This window comes from Aedes aegypti, chromosome 3 (genome assembly GCF_002204515.2).
Source record: "Aedes aegypti strain LVP_AGWG chromosome 3, AaegL5.0 Primary Assembly, whole genome shotgun sequence".
Taxonomy (NCBI): domain Eukaryota; kingdom Metazoa; phylum Arthropoda; class Insecta; order Diptera; family Culicidae; genus Aedes; species Aedes aegypti.
The window spans coordinates 81,434,625-81,448,420 of record NC_035109.1 but is presented as its reverse complement, the minus strand read 5'-3'; the positions used below and the strand labels follow the sequence as shown (position 1 = coordinate 81,448,420).

The window sequence follows — 13,796 nt, the reverse complement described above, 5'->3', positions numbered from 1 at the left end:
GATAATGGTGTGAGCTGGGCGATGGATTTTAATGATTTTCTTTTGAGTGTTGCGACTGTTTGTCTGTGTTATAGCCATCGAATTAATGAGCAGCCTTGTTGAAGTGATCATTCTTCCAAATACTCATTTGGTATCTTGAGATATAACCATCATACCAAATATATGAGCTCCATATAGTAACATTTTCTAAGCTAGTGCCATCATCGCAAATTCCCAACTAACCATTGTGTACTATGTTGGTCCTTTCTCTGATGAAAATCTTCACCAAAGAAAGTACAATTTTGTATAGAACTCCTTCTGAAATATAAAAGTCCGAAGTTTCAAAAATTTTCGTTGTTTTTTTACCTTTTTCACAATAACCCCTCCCGGCGATTTGAACTTTTTAGTAAAACTCAATTGAATTCGCTTTCCAAAACTGCAGAGAAATGAACAATCAATACGTATTTCGCGAAGTTACAGCGATTTGAGTTTGGGGTCAATAACATAAAAGTTACAGCCCCGTCAAAGTGCTCTGGGGTCATATTGACCCCAAACACCGATAAATTCTATGCGTGATTTTGCAAAAATCCTGAGCAAGGTTACAATATAACACTAGGAGAGATTTTGATATCTAGAACAGCATTGTCAAACATTTCAAGGTAGGATTCTGAAATTTATATTGGGTGAGATTTTGAAGGAATCCTATGAATTTATATTGTAAAATTCTGGACAGAATTCTCATCTAATTCTGACCAAGAATTGCACATATGCTTGATCAGGATTTTCACAAATTCCGGGCCATGATTCTCAAAATATTCTATGTAGGATATTGAATACTAGGTGAGATTGTAGCAAAATTCCGAGTATGGTTTTTATATAATCCTGGCCATTTTTCTCACAGGATCTAACATTGGCAAATTCAAAAGAGATTTTTCCAAAATCCAGCAGGATATTCTGTTTTCCGAATTCTCCAAAAGAAATTTGCTTAATTCTCGCCCTAAAGCTATTGGTAACCGATAGTGTAGCTTGTTGCTACCGAGCAAACGAATGGATTTACACTTTATTCAACAATGCTACGATGAAGAGAAGATTCACCTCTATCTCCCAGTGGTGATAGCTTTCATCATAGTCCATTAATTTGCTTAAAAACGAGGAGCTACACACTCGATTACCAATGGCTTTTAGGGCGAGATCAAAAGTTATGCAAGATTTATTGAGTTTGATCAGATTTCATACGAATGCATTTGAAAACATGGTCGGCCACAAGAATATCATTTTTGCGATTTGCCTCGCGGTTCAAAAATTTTGGACAGGCCTGATTTAGAGACATAGTTCTTATTTCTATAGTAACTTTTTCCTTATATTGCTTAATTTGCAGAGAAGTTAAGTTTTAATCAGCCAGAGAAGCCTTCAGAAACTATTACGCGACTATTCCACAAGGTCTTTAGGTTCTCCGAGGAAAAACTTCTGGAATTCTTTTAGTGATTTCTCCTAACATTTCTATTTATATTTAAGGAACTCCGCGAGAGATTCCTCCAGACATTTATCTACCAATTATCCTAGAAATTGTTCCAGTGATTTTCCAAGGGACGCTTAGAGGCATTTCTCCAGCATTTGCTCTGAGAAATCATTGAGCACTGCAGCACTACTACCTTTAGAAATTTCTACGAGGATTACTCTGAACATTATTCATCTATCCCAGGATTTGCTTCAGATGTATTTTTCACTATTTTTTCCATAAATTTGCCCAGTTGCTATTCTAGAAACTGCAATCGTTCAAACCTCTTCTCGAGTAATGTATGTAAAATTCCCATAAATCCTTCAAGTGTTTGTTCTAGGTTTCACACCATTTATTCCTGCAATTCAATGATTCATACACACATTTCTTGAGGGGTCCTTGCATGATATTATCCGAGGATTCGATTGTTTTTTAATTGTCATATCAATTTATTTAATGAATCTTTTAAACCATTTCCAAGAGTTCAGAAATTCTTTCAGAGATCATTGTAGGAGTTCATCAACGGTTGCTTCAGAACTTACATAAGTTTCATCAGAAATTACTTCAAGATTTTTATTTGTCTCCCGGACTTTTTCAAAAATTTCTTCAACAGTTTCTGAAAACTTTCCGTCACATCCATGGAAGAAGGCCTGGAAAAAATCGGAATGATCTTCGAAACCTGTGTTGTAATTCCTGAAGTTATACCTACAGGAATTCCTGGTTGAAATCTTCAAAAAATCTTGAACGAAAATTTTTATCTGGAGTGCAGCCTGCCCATAACTGCATATTTGTAACATTCGACAAAAGTAGGCATTGAGTAAATGGGATACCAAGTTTGCATTTCATTGCAGTATGGGAGGAAACTAAAATTTCACTAAGAATTCAAAAGTGCTTATTTGAGGTTGAAATTTTGTACAACTCATATCTCATATTGGGTGAATAGTCAGAAAATAATTCTGATAGAAATTTCGTTGCTACTGCATTACTAGGCTCATATATAATCTCAATGTGACTGTTATGCGGTTACAATTGCCAGTGTGACAAAACAACTTGGTATTTTTATCGAATTTTCTAGAACAATCACACAGATTTCAGTAAGTTGATCGAAAGTATTCGTCATTTGATAACTCTCCCCGGTATTAACTCGAAATTGTCAAAAATGTCGAATGTGACTGTTATGCAGTTATGGGCAGTGCAGTTCTGTATAAATTAATGGTTGCATTCTTGAAGATGTTCTAAACGGTCATCCTGGAAAAAATCCTGGAGAACTGAGGACTGCCTTGAAAAAAATCTGCAAGAATCTTAGGAGGTACTTTTCTCGCATAATCTGGGATAACGCCCTAAAAGCCATTGGTAACTACGTGTGTAGCTCTTTGTTTCTGGACAAATGAATGAATAAGCAACCAAACCAACACCACTAGCAGATCGAGAATGATCCTTTCTTCAGTATAACGTTGTTAAATAATGTGAAAATCCATTCAAATGCTCGAAAACACCGAGCTACACACGTGGTTGCCAGTGGCTTTTAGGGCGAGATCATAAGTTATGCGAGTTTTGTTCGGTGATTATTCGCTACCAGTCAGGATGATTCTTAAACAACTTGAACTTGATTCGATCCATCCTCGAAGTGGAATGGTTACATGAAAGAAGGGCTAGTTAGATGAACCTTGCGAATTGCATAGCGAAAACAGAGCATTACTTTCGGAGTTGGAAGTCATGCATGCATTTAGTTTTCAAATGGATTTAGGATAGCTTTCCCAGTCGCCAAAGTCGGTTGAATTCAAACTCCTTCGCACAAGCATGACTAATGCCGTCAGGTTGGTAGCGCAACACGGACGCAGCCATATCGATGGTATCGATGTCGCCGATGTACCGCAGCCAACTTCATTCCCATCGAACTGTCATTTTTTACCGCACCGCACACAGCACAAATCTCGGTGGGAAGAAGAAGAGAGAAATACATCGCGGCTCGTCGCCACACAGTTTCCTTCATCGACTACTAGAGTATAGAAGAGCGGCCGCCAGTCAGTCAAAAGATTTCGGTTTTCTTCTTGTTCAACTTCGTCGTCCATCAACATCGGCTGGCTGATGGTTGAGGTCGTTCTTTTTTTTTCTTATATTCGACGAAAAATATACGCGGACCGTTCGGGTGAGAAGAGCGTTGAAAAGTGTGTAAAATCATCCAGGGATCGGATCGGAGGGAAAATACGATTCTTTTGGAACATTAGCGGATCTGGTGGTGGATTGCGTGTGGAATAATGGTGGCGATTTGACGATCGCTGAAAGTGCGTACGGTACGGGTTCCGGAATCCAATCTCAATCCCGATATTTAGCTGGTGGAATTTTTGAGGTGTGAAATAATAACACATCGGGAGGCTGTGCCTGCTGTAAATGTGTAGTTTTGCGTGTGTGACAAATATAAGTGTAGTTCCGGACGATGAGAAAAGCTAGAAAAGCGAAAAGTATTGTGGAAAGTCTTGACGGTGAGACTTGTTTCTCTTTTTTCGGGGGAAAATGATACCCGAGCTCGGTGGCCACTGGTTTACAGTATCGCAGAAGGTAATGGTCGCCCTCACCTGGCGGAGCAGAGTGAAGGAATTTATAACGTGAAGATATTCCGAATGGATATACACGGGGAGCTGGACACCGTTTCGTAGATGTGTTCCAGCATACGGAACTCGGACCCGGGGGATGGCAACCGGATGAGACAGTGAGGAGGAGCAAAATAGAGCAATAGAAATTCCAATATATATGAGAGTGTATTCATGTTTCGCCGCCACGGCCGCTGCCGCTGCTGGTCTTCGTGGTATACGACGTCGTTTTCGTCTTCATAGCTGCCGCCAGTGTGGCGAGTTTCGAAATCTTCATTGTATTTGTTGTTTCTTTCGTCTGAATCTCTCCTCCACCGCCGCCACCTCGCATATTCGGCTGCGGAGGTGTCTTAAGGGAGTACACGCACCGCCACAGCAGCGCAGAGAAGCAAAGAGGAACGAAAACGGCCAACCAAAAACCCAGCTTACAGCCGTAGTAAGCGGGGTCCCAGCAGCGATGCTGGTTGCCAGATTAGCTGGCAAGCACTAGAAACGAAGTGATTACGGGGAAGAAATGGAATAGAGGTATACTGCGTGCGAGTTGGACCCTATATGATGTTATACTTCGAAACCAAGTAAGCTGCCAATACAATGAATTCATAAATTATAATAATAAAAATTTTGCGAAGCAGCTTCCCGCAAATCCGTACAAGCAGAGTGACATGTGAATTGGGTCCTAAAATGTTTAATGAAATCTTGTTTTTATTTAGTAACACGAAAAAGCATGTTACTGTAACTACTTTAGCAATTTTTCCCGCTCAAATAATGACTATATCATGTTTAAACTTTAATTTAAAAATTTGGTCCATAAATGAACCTTGACACTTTTGATCATGTTTGACATTCGCTTAGTCGACAAAAACACCACAGGGGTTTAGTTCGACCACTGGGGTTGTTCCTATCTGACATTTCGTAAGGGACACGGAAAGCAAAATACACCCAAAATTTGAGTTTAAGCCAAAGGATGTGACAAAATCTGAAAAAAAATGTTTTTTGGGCTTAAACCAACGGAAAACATTAGAAAATTGAGTAAACATGTGTTTTTGGCCTAAACTTAAGCGTTTGGCACTAAAATTGGGACATGGCTTTAGGACCCTATTGGATACATTAGGATAGTACAATCGCCTTACAGTTATGTATAACTATCCGATATGGATCAATTTTGGATTAAACACGGAATGTTAAATTAGCAAAAAACTTCACCTACTTGCACAGCTCTGTAATGATACAGGTTTATAAGATCATTTCGGCTAACTAGAGGTATACGAGATGATGCGTGAAAAGTCTAATGAGTAACGTCACTTTCCTATGATTCTTCGAAAGTATGCCACCGATTGATAGAACTGTAATCAATGCCTAACAATACAATTAACAGGTCGAGACGACACATTTTTACTTGTCTAGTGCTTGTAGTGGCCAACGTTGCGGCACCTAGCCGTTCAAGACCAAGACATTAGAATATGTCTTCCCGATTGTGTACTTTACGTCAATGGCATTTTGTTAGTTTTCAATTTCTCTTCATTTCCATCTTCTATCGCTTGCGATTCTATCCATCATTTTATTTGCCCTTCTACTCTGAGGTCGCGTGCTCAGCGAAAAAAAAATCCAAATAAATCTTATTATGACAAGGTCTTACAGTGATTTAACTTTGCAAACAAAAAGTTTCTTAGAAACGTCAAAATATTGCTTTCACTATCTTGCAGATAAATGACAGCTGTGATTGTCTGATCCATATCACGGGTCCGTATCATTCATGATAAGGGTTCTTTTTTTGACTGATCCACATCCATTGGGTGAACTTACTCAGTTTCGATTGAAATCTATAACTTTAGTAAAAATCCATGTACTTCGATATGCATTCATGACAATTATTTCATTCCGCAGTGTCAGAATGGTAATTTAATCTTGTACAGAGTCACCTTGGATTTCAATCATATGTTCTTCTAAAAAGATTCCCAAAGTTAATTCGTGACTGAGGGGTGACTGTAATAGTTAAAAACAACAAAACAAACAAACAAGGACGCTGAGAGTAGAATGGTTGAATTGTACATAAAATGTACAAAAGTGTTACGGTTCCCCAAACTAACAAACTACTCTAAGGGCATCTTCAGTTACAAACTGTTAGTTAGTTAGTTTTTTGTAACTCGCCATACGATTTGTATTTCTATTGAAGATTTTCTAAGAAGCAGAAAAAGTTTTGTAATTAAATCAATTAAATTTCGGCTCCGTTATGCTTGGTGACACATGAGCCTGCTAAATAAATGATTAAAGAAAAAAAAGTATACTGAGTATACACTTCAATCGTGTGGGCAGTTGTTTTTCGAAGTAGAACAGTAAAAAGTAATATCATTGTGTCTAAAACAGTATAGCAATATCTCGTTGTTTTTGGATGCACCTGACTCGCGTCCTGATCATTGCATAAAGCTACTTTTAAATTGTTATAATAGCATGTGTAAAAGGCCGTGATTGGCCGATTCTACGTTGCTTCATCTATATCAATACTACGTTTGATATTTTACAATACAATCTGGCAACCTCATCGCTGAAACCTCACGTCTTGTGCGGAACCTCGCCACCCGCAAGCATGTGTTGGTGCCCGTCTTCTCTGTGCATTTGAGTTCGATATCCAATGTAGGGGTAGATGGGTTGAAATGCTCTTCGGGAACAAACAGCTTTGAGCACAATTTATGTATGGCAGATAACTCTCTAAAGTCAATATCGACCATCGAGTTATAGAGCTTAAAATCAGTGCAACTGCAATTCAAGAGACAGTCGAAGTAGCCATGACAATCTACTTTCAGTGTGTTTCTACAGTCAACTCTCCACATCTCGCTATCGAGGGATCCATCGAGATAAGGAGAGATCGAGACATAGAACACATTTTCAATGAATACTAGATTGGAAATCACTCCGTTACTAGGAAAATTTAAAACAAACAGACGTCATTTCGTCTTCGCAAATTGTTTTGAATCCCGAAAATCTAGTCTAGTAACCATTGATAATGGGCATATCGACAAACGGAGAGAAAATTGGAAATAAAAATCGCATAGAGATATGGAGATATCGAGATAAGGCAGATATCAAGATATATGGGTTTATTCTACGACTGGCGTGAGGTGACAATTGTCGGTCTCGTATAGCGAGGTGACAGTTCTCGACTCGAGTGAAGTGACTCGCCGTGTAAATCAAATGGAGAGTCACTTCACTCGAGTCGACAATTGTCACCTCGCTATACGACACCGACAATTGTCACCTCACGCCAGTCGTAGAATAAACCCAATAGAGAGTGCAAAAGTATGCAGAATGAAGGGACCGAAAAAATCATCGAAATAGGCAGAGATATCGAAATGTAGAACATCGAAATGTGGAGAATCGAATATATAACTCTATCTCCAAATAGAATCTATATGGAATATCGAGTTACGAACAGGTTGACTGTATTTCGTTAGTGCTGTTCAATAGCACAAAGAACAGTTGTGTTCAGTTGGCAAGTGCTGAAATTTTCGTAACGTTTCATAACGCCTGCCGCACAAATCCAATGGAGCTGTACATTTTCCATTCGGAAAAATGTTCCGTTCAATTATAAGGTGATCCTTTCAACGGCCATTTTTATATATCATGCTACATCATGGTGCATTGTGCACCATCTTCCCCTAATGGACTAATGTACGGAACGGAGAGCAGCGCATCAAGCGGCGGCGAGTTCGAAAGATGAATTAAAGTGTTAATTCTTTACGTTTTTTTATCTTCCACTATATTTTGAATCCGCTGACTCGCTTTTTCGTTTCTCCTTCGTTGTCCGTGCAGTTTCCAATTCCGACAGCAGCTGCCTTCTCCTAACTCGGTCGAACGCCCCAAAACGCGCGGTAATTGTTTACGTTACAACTAAAAATATACCGATTTTTCTCTATCAGCTTCCACAGAAGGCCCCTCCTCCGCCATGTCATTTCCCGCATAAACACGGAAGACTCACAAATTCATTTCGGAACCAAGCTTCTTGCTTAGTCATTATTTATTGCAAAACCCGAAAAAACATTTTCCCTTTAATGGTCATAGTGGCCTATTTTCCAAATTTCGGCACCCACTTCGGATTTCGGACGTTCTGGTGCGCAAGGCCTACTACGTTCTATAGTTTCGATTTGGTGATCTACCAACTAGCAATCATTATCGCCATAGCTACCAACTGCTACAGATCCTACGGATTACTTACTATGATTTATCTTGCGCCGCCACATCACAAGAACCCATTAGACTATAAAAAATATAGCGAGATTAAATCAAAATCTCCTGAAATCCATAGCATCTCGCGTGCGTCAACGACAATGGCCTCAGGCAAGTCTCAGCCTCAGGTCGATCGACGACAATCGTAATGTTCGACGGCGGCGGCGGCTATGGACGGTTAATTTCTCACACTCTGGCGGCGCGGCGCAAGTCCAAGTCGCCGAATTGGGGTGGGGTAATCGCGCCAGCGCGGTGGGTGGAGGGTATTAACCCTTTGTCTGTATCCTGGGGTCAATATGACCCCAGAGTACCTTGAAGGGCTTTAACTTGTTACATCTTGAGAACTGAACATTCCATTGACTATTTAACGAGAAACTTGCGATGATCGACGCGCCACCATAATTCATATAACGGAGGGTATTGGAACTAACTTGGAGGTGATGATTTCGCAATGGATCATTGAAGGTAGTTTTTGCCAGTGCTCACCGTATCAAAACAAAGGCGCCACTGTATATGGGAGTTAACATTGTGACAGCATTGCTGTTCTGTCAAACACACAAGGCTACGATGGCGCTATCTATGCTTTCCATGGATTAATCCACGGTCTTCTTTTATTGTCGATTTTATTTTTGCTCTTCCGCTCTAAATGCGAGCCGTGTTTACATAAAATGACATCCGGACCAACATCCAGTGAAGGAATTTTCATCAAATAAACATTTAGTGGAGGAATGCTCGGCGAAATTGTTCATTCTTTTGTAAATACGGCCTGCAGTAAAGGTTTTTTTCCCGCTGGAAGTTGCAGCGTGACGTCATCGTAGATTAGTTCATAGCGGCCGTTTAGGTTATTTTAATGATCCATTTGGAGTTTAAAATCACCTCCAAACACTAGCGATTTTGCGGTGGGATGTTGACGTTTGATCACGAATACATGTTGACTGGTGGAAAAATAATGAAAATTTCTAACATTTCCTAACTTTTCAAAAACACTTATCTAACATTGAGAGGCTACGATGAAGAATTGAGGTATTACATTCCGACACTTGTGAAAAAAGTTATTCAATGAAAACCTATTAGCAAGGCGACGTTGATTAACACGTAAAAGAATAACAATAATAACAAAATTGAGCAAAATTTCCGAATAGTATATGCGTTATAACTTTTGTCATAAGCATCGGATTGCTTTGCGGTCTTCGACAATGTTGTTCATCGTAGAAATACATATCTAGATCTGTATTTAGAATTTTTATAGAGGACTCTGGCGATTTTCCTTTGCAAAAGTAAGTTTTCCCATATAAATCCCATACAAACTTTGAACGGCTGGCGCGTAAATATAGTTTCACCAATCGAGCTGAAATTTTGCACTGTTATTATGGGACCTAAATGCATTCCAAAAAGTGGACTGGGGTGAGAATCTAAATTTTTCATATAACCGTGTCCCAGGCTAATGAGCATATCCCCAAAGCACAGACGACGTAACTTTTTTGGCACAGACAAATGGTTAAAACGACGAAGATGTCGAATACCGCGACGGCGGCGGTAATGGTGGTGATGGAGCGAGAAGAGGAGAATAAACAGGTTTTAATCGAGTATACAGCAAACGGCCACAACACACAGGGAGAGCGAAGCGCGCACGAAAAGAAGAAACAATCGCGAAGAAGTCCACTGAAGAGAAGAAGCCGCGCGCGCTGAAGAATAAGTCAAGTTTTTACACATAAAAAGTGCCGACAGAGAGTTCAACCCGAAGAGATACAGATAGTGAGCGCGCGGTCGATCGGTCGGAACGCGGTGTGGAGCAAAAGGGGAGCTCGAAAGAAAACTGTGGAAAGAAGCAGAAGAAGAAGAGAGAAAAACGCAGTGCTGCTGACCATCGAAGCAGCCAGCGGCGGCGGCGGCGGTAAAGATTGTACAGTGGATATTGGACGAAAGATCAAGCCGCGATCAGAGTAGAGAAGAAGAGTGAGCGCGAGTGGCTAATTATTTTATAATAGCGATCCTTTCGACTTCCCGATCCGCGTGTCGGTCATAATAGTGAAGTCTTGCGCTCCGTTCTCTTCTGGATCGGCCGTCCAAAACAACAGACCTGGCCATCCGAGCAGAGCCAGAGTCAAGGGTGTGAAAAACAAAAGTAATTACCAGGAGCAGGGGATGGAAGGGATTCTGCGGGAAATGGGTTACCGCTGCGACTACCGAAGGGGTAGAGGCGGCGCTAGGGTCTAATGAAAGTTTATGTTAATTGTATTATGATGTTACAGCAATAACACACGTTGAAGATCCCCCACTCGGCAACGAGTCGACGAAGAAGAAGAAAATGGTGCTACGGTAGTGTTGGTGTGTGTATTAGTAGAAAGATATAAATTTTGCATCGGGCAGCTACAGAAGTGATAAGAATGTGTGAATGTTTGAAAACAACTAGTGATCACAACTGGTTCTATGGATTGTACGAAAAAGATAATGCACCAGAACGTCCAAGCGCAGAACTAAGGTGAGTTGATCTTCGATGATTGATCAATTAGTTTTAGGTTTCAATGTTTGTTGACAAAATAATAAAAAAACAGGCATTTACAATCGAATTATTTTGGAAGTAATTTGGACTATACATGACCATGGAGCATTTTTATCTTACAAAGGAAGTTTTGCTCGACATTTTGGCAGCTTACTCTGTGCAAACAATAAACTGGTACAAAAACAAAAAAAGTCACTTATTCAGAGGGTCCAAAATACGACCGTTACCCTATTTAGTGATTCTCATATGTTGACATGGAACATAAACCAAATGTTTTTATAATCTAAATGAGTAGAGCGCCTGTACCAGTGATAGAGGCAATAGTAACGGGTTGAGGAATAAAAAATCGCCAAAAAAAACACAAGCTCAATTTTGATATCTAAATGCGTCATTCAAAAGCTTTTCTATTCTATTTCACGTAAAAAATAATCTTAGAATGATAAAATCCTTAAATCTTTCAAGGAGGCACTTCCTCCATTATTGGAACATGTTCCAGTAATAGTGCTATGTGCTATCTTCTGTTCCTATAATACTTAGTGGTTTACACACAGGACTGAAACGGCTCTCATCCACGAACAACTGAAGTGAAGCCAAAAATTTGGTGCTGGAGAAGGTGCTGATTTGACAGCTCGTCCAAAAATACCGTTTTAGGCACGAGACACACTCGTTTTCGAATGCGACATTTATATTTTACCTATCAATCTGGAGTTGAGTGCGTATTACTTTATCCAGTTTTTCTGTCATTACTAGATGATTTAGCCACATTTTATTAGGCACAACGAAAAACGGTTATCAATAGTATAATGTTTTTCTCATACGACATTTGTCGCTTCCGCACGGGGTTTGATGAGGGCAAAGCCTAAATTTGTTTACTCCAGCACTAGCGCCACACAGATGGTGGTAGGCTTCAAGAACTAGCGCTTCCTTCAGGGGGTTGGGTTTACATTGAGGCTCACTATTGCCCATTGCACGGCGACGTCATCAAAAAATCGCTCTCTGTCTCTCCTTCGGTAAATCTGAAAACAACGGTGCCAGTACCTGTCAAAGTCTCTATTTTAATGCAAGTCTCCATTTTTAATGAGAGGTCTCAAAAGTCTATCCTGCTTTGAGAGGTTCCAGGAAGACCTTCGGATACTATTTCACAGGTTCTCCAGGAATTTATTTTCAGATTCCTTGAGGAAAAACTCCAGGAATTCTCCTAGTGATTGCTACAAAGCTCTTCGGATATATTTCTTGTATCCAGTTCAGAAATGTCTATATTGATTCCACCACAAAGTTTCCCAAAAAATCTTTCAGCGTTGTTTCAAGGGATGGTTGGAGGATTTTTTTTTCGTAAATTGCTCCAGGAAATCTATGAGTAGTAGAAGGCTTTTGTTGACTATTTTGGTTTCCCCAGTTGTTACTTTAGGAGATCTCCAGTTTCCTACAAGGAGTTCTTTCAAGAAATAAAATCTGCAGTTCTTAAATAAATTAATTCGGGGATTTTTCCAGGAAGATCTACGAGAATTCTCATGCCAGTTTCTCCAGTTATGTTTTCAGGATTTGACCTGGAATTCTTCATGAAGCTCCTTCAGATTTTCAAATGCAGTTCTTTCAAACAATTTCTAATATTTTTTTTTCAATTAAAACCTCCATGCTTTCTTTAAAAATTCATCTGAGGTTCCACACCAGCTAATACTACAGCAAATAGCTCCTTCAGATTTTCAAATGCAGTTGTTTCAAACAATTTCTCATATTATTTTTCAATTAAAACCTCCATGATTTCTTTAAATATTCATCTGAGGTTCCACACCAGCTAATACTACAGCAAATAAGTAATTCCTATCATCTAGGCAATTTATCTACAAAATCTTTCAAGACTTCCTCAAGAGCCCTGGAGTTCCTTCAGCGAACTTTGTGGGAGCTCATCAAAAGTTATTTTCAAACTTAATCAAGTTTCATCAGATGATCATTTTAGGATTTCATTCAGAAATATTTTCCGGATTTTTGAAATATTTCGCAAATAATGCCTGAGAAAAATTCTTGATCCTTTGGATATTCCAGGGAAAATAATTAGGGAAATTCTTAAAAGACATCTTTAGGAAATTTCTCTTCTAAAAATTACAGAAGGAATCTTAGGATCAATTTCTTGAGTAATTCCTGAAAAAATTCTCTGGATGAAATCTAAACGATATTTTGAAGGAAATTCTTGAAAAAAAACATGGAGAAAAATACTTGTTGAAACGTTGAAGATGCTGTAAACGGGACCTTGGTAGAAGTTTTAAGAAGACGGTGGTAAAATCATTGAGTACAATTTTGGAGTGTTTATGGTTTTGTTGAAAAAAAAAATCTAAAAAAATCTTTGAAAGTATTCATGAGGTAACTTCTATGGTTATCTTTTAAAAAAATCTGCGTTTAAACAGAATCCTTATGAAGTTTGTGAAAGTTACAAAATGAACTTCTGAAAAAATCTTCGAATCTTGAATTTTATGTGAAGCAAACTTTGAGCAAACTTATTCATTTTTAAGGCATTTTTTCGTTAAGAATTTCAATATCAATCCCGACTCAAAACACACAAATTTGGAAATGTATTCGAATCATTGATTTAAAGAGCTACTTCGCCAGTGTATATTTCTACTTCCATGGTAATTCACTGGAAGATCTCTCGATAATTTTCAGTAAACTAATATATTTTTGAACAATCATTTAGAAAAGAAGAATAGTTTATTTCTACAGTCGATTTCACATTAGCGCCTTACATTTGAACTGCATTCACCTTTACTTTGAGGGGCCCTCAATCGATCTTCGCACCGGGCCTCAAAAACCCTAGCTACGCTACTGATTACCTGTTCAAACATGATCGAAAAATTCTTGTGTTAAATGTGGATTATATTAGATCAGGCCCGGATTTGGGGAAGGTGCCAAGGGGGCAAATGCCCCGGGCCCCCGATTCAGGAGAAGCTAGAAGCAGAGATGCAGGTATCCAAACTTGGCCAACGAGCCAATCTTATACAAATTGTTATAT

General features: G+C 39.2%; 1 protein-coding gene across 10 annotated transcripts in view; it reads left to right on the top strand.

Moving 5' to 3' along the window:
• Positions 1 to 3,450: 3,450 nt before the first annotated feature.
• The window catches only part of LOC5577995 (axin), a 72,450-nt gene continuing 62,104 nt past the window's right edge, over positions 3,451 to 13,796 (top strand). Inside the window, exons 1-2 of one of the 10 annotated variants that reach the window (XM_021854279.1) lie at positions 3,451 to 3,960; positions 10,542 to 10,771. The gene's annotated coding sequence lies outside the window, so the exon portion shown is untranslated. Of the gene's footprint in view, positions 4,037 to 10,271; positions 10,415 to 10,541; positions 10,772 to 13,796 lie in introns of those variants that run through there. The other 9 variants (XM_021854272.1, XM_021854274.1, XM_021854273.1 and 6 more) reach the window with 9 other exon arrangements.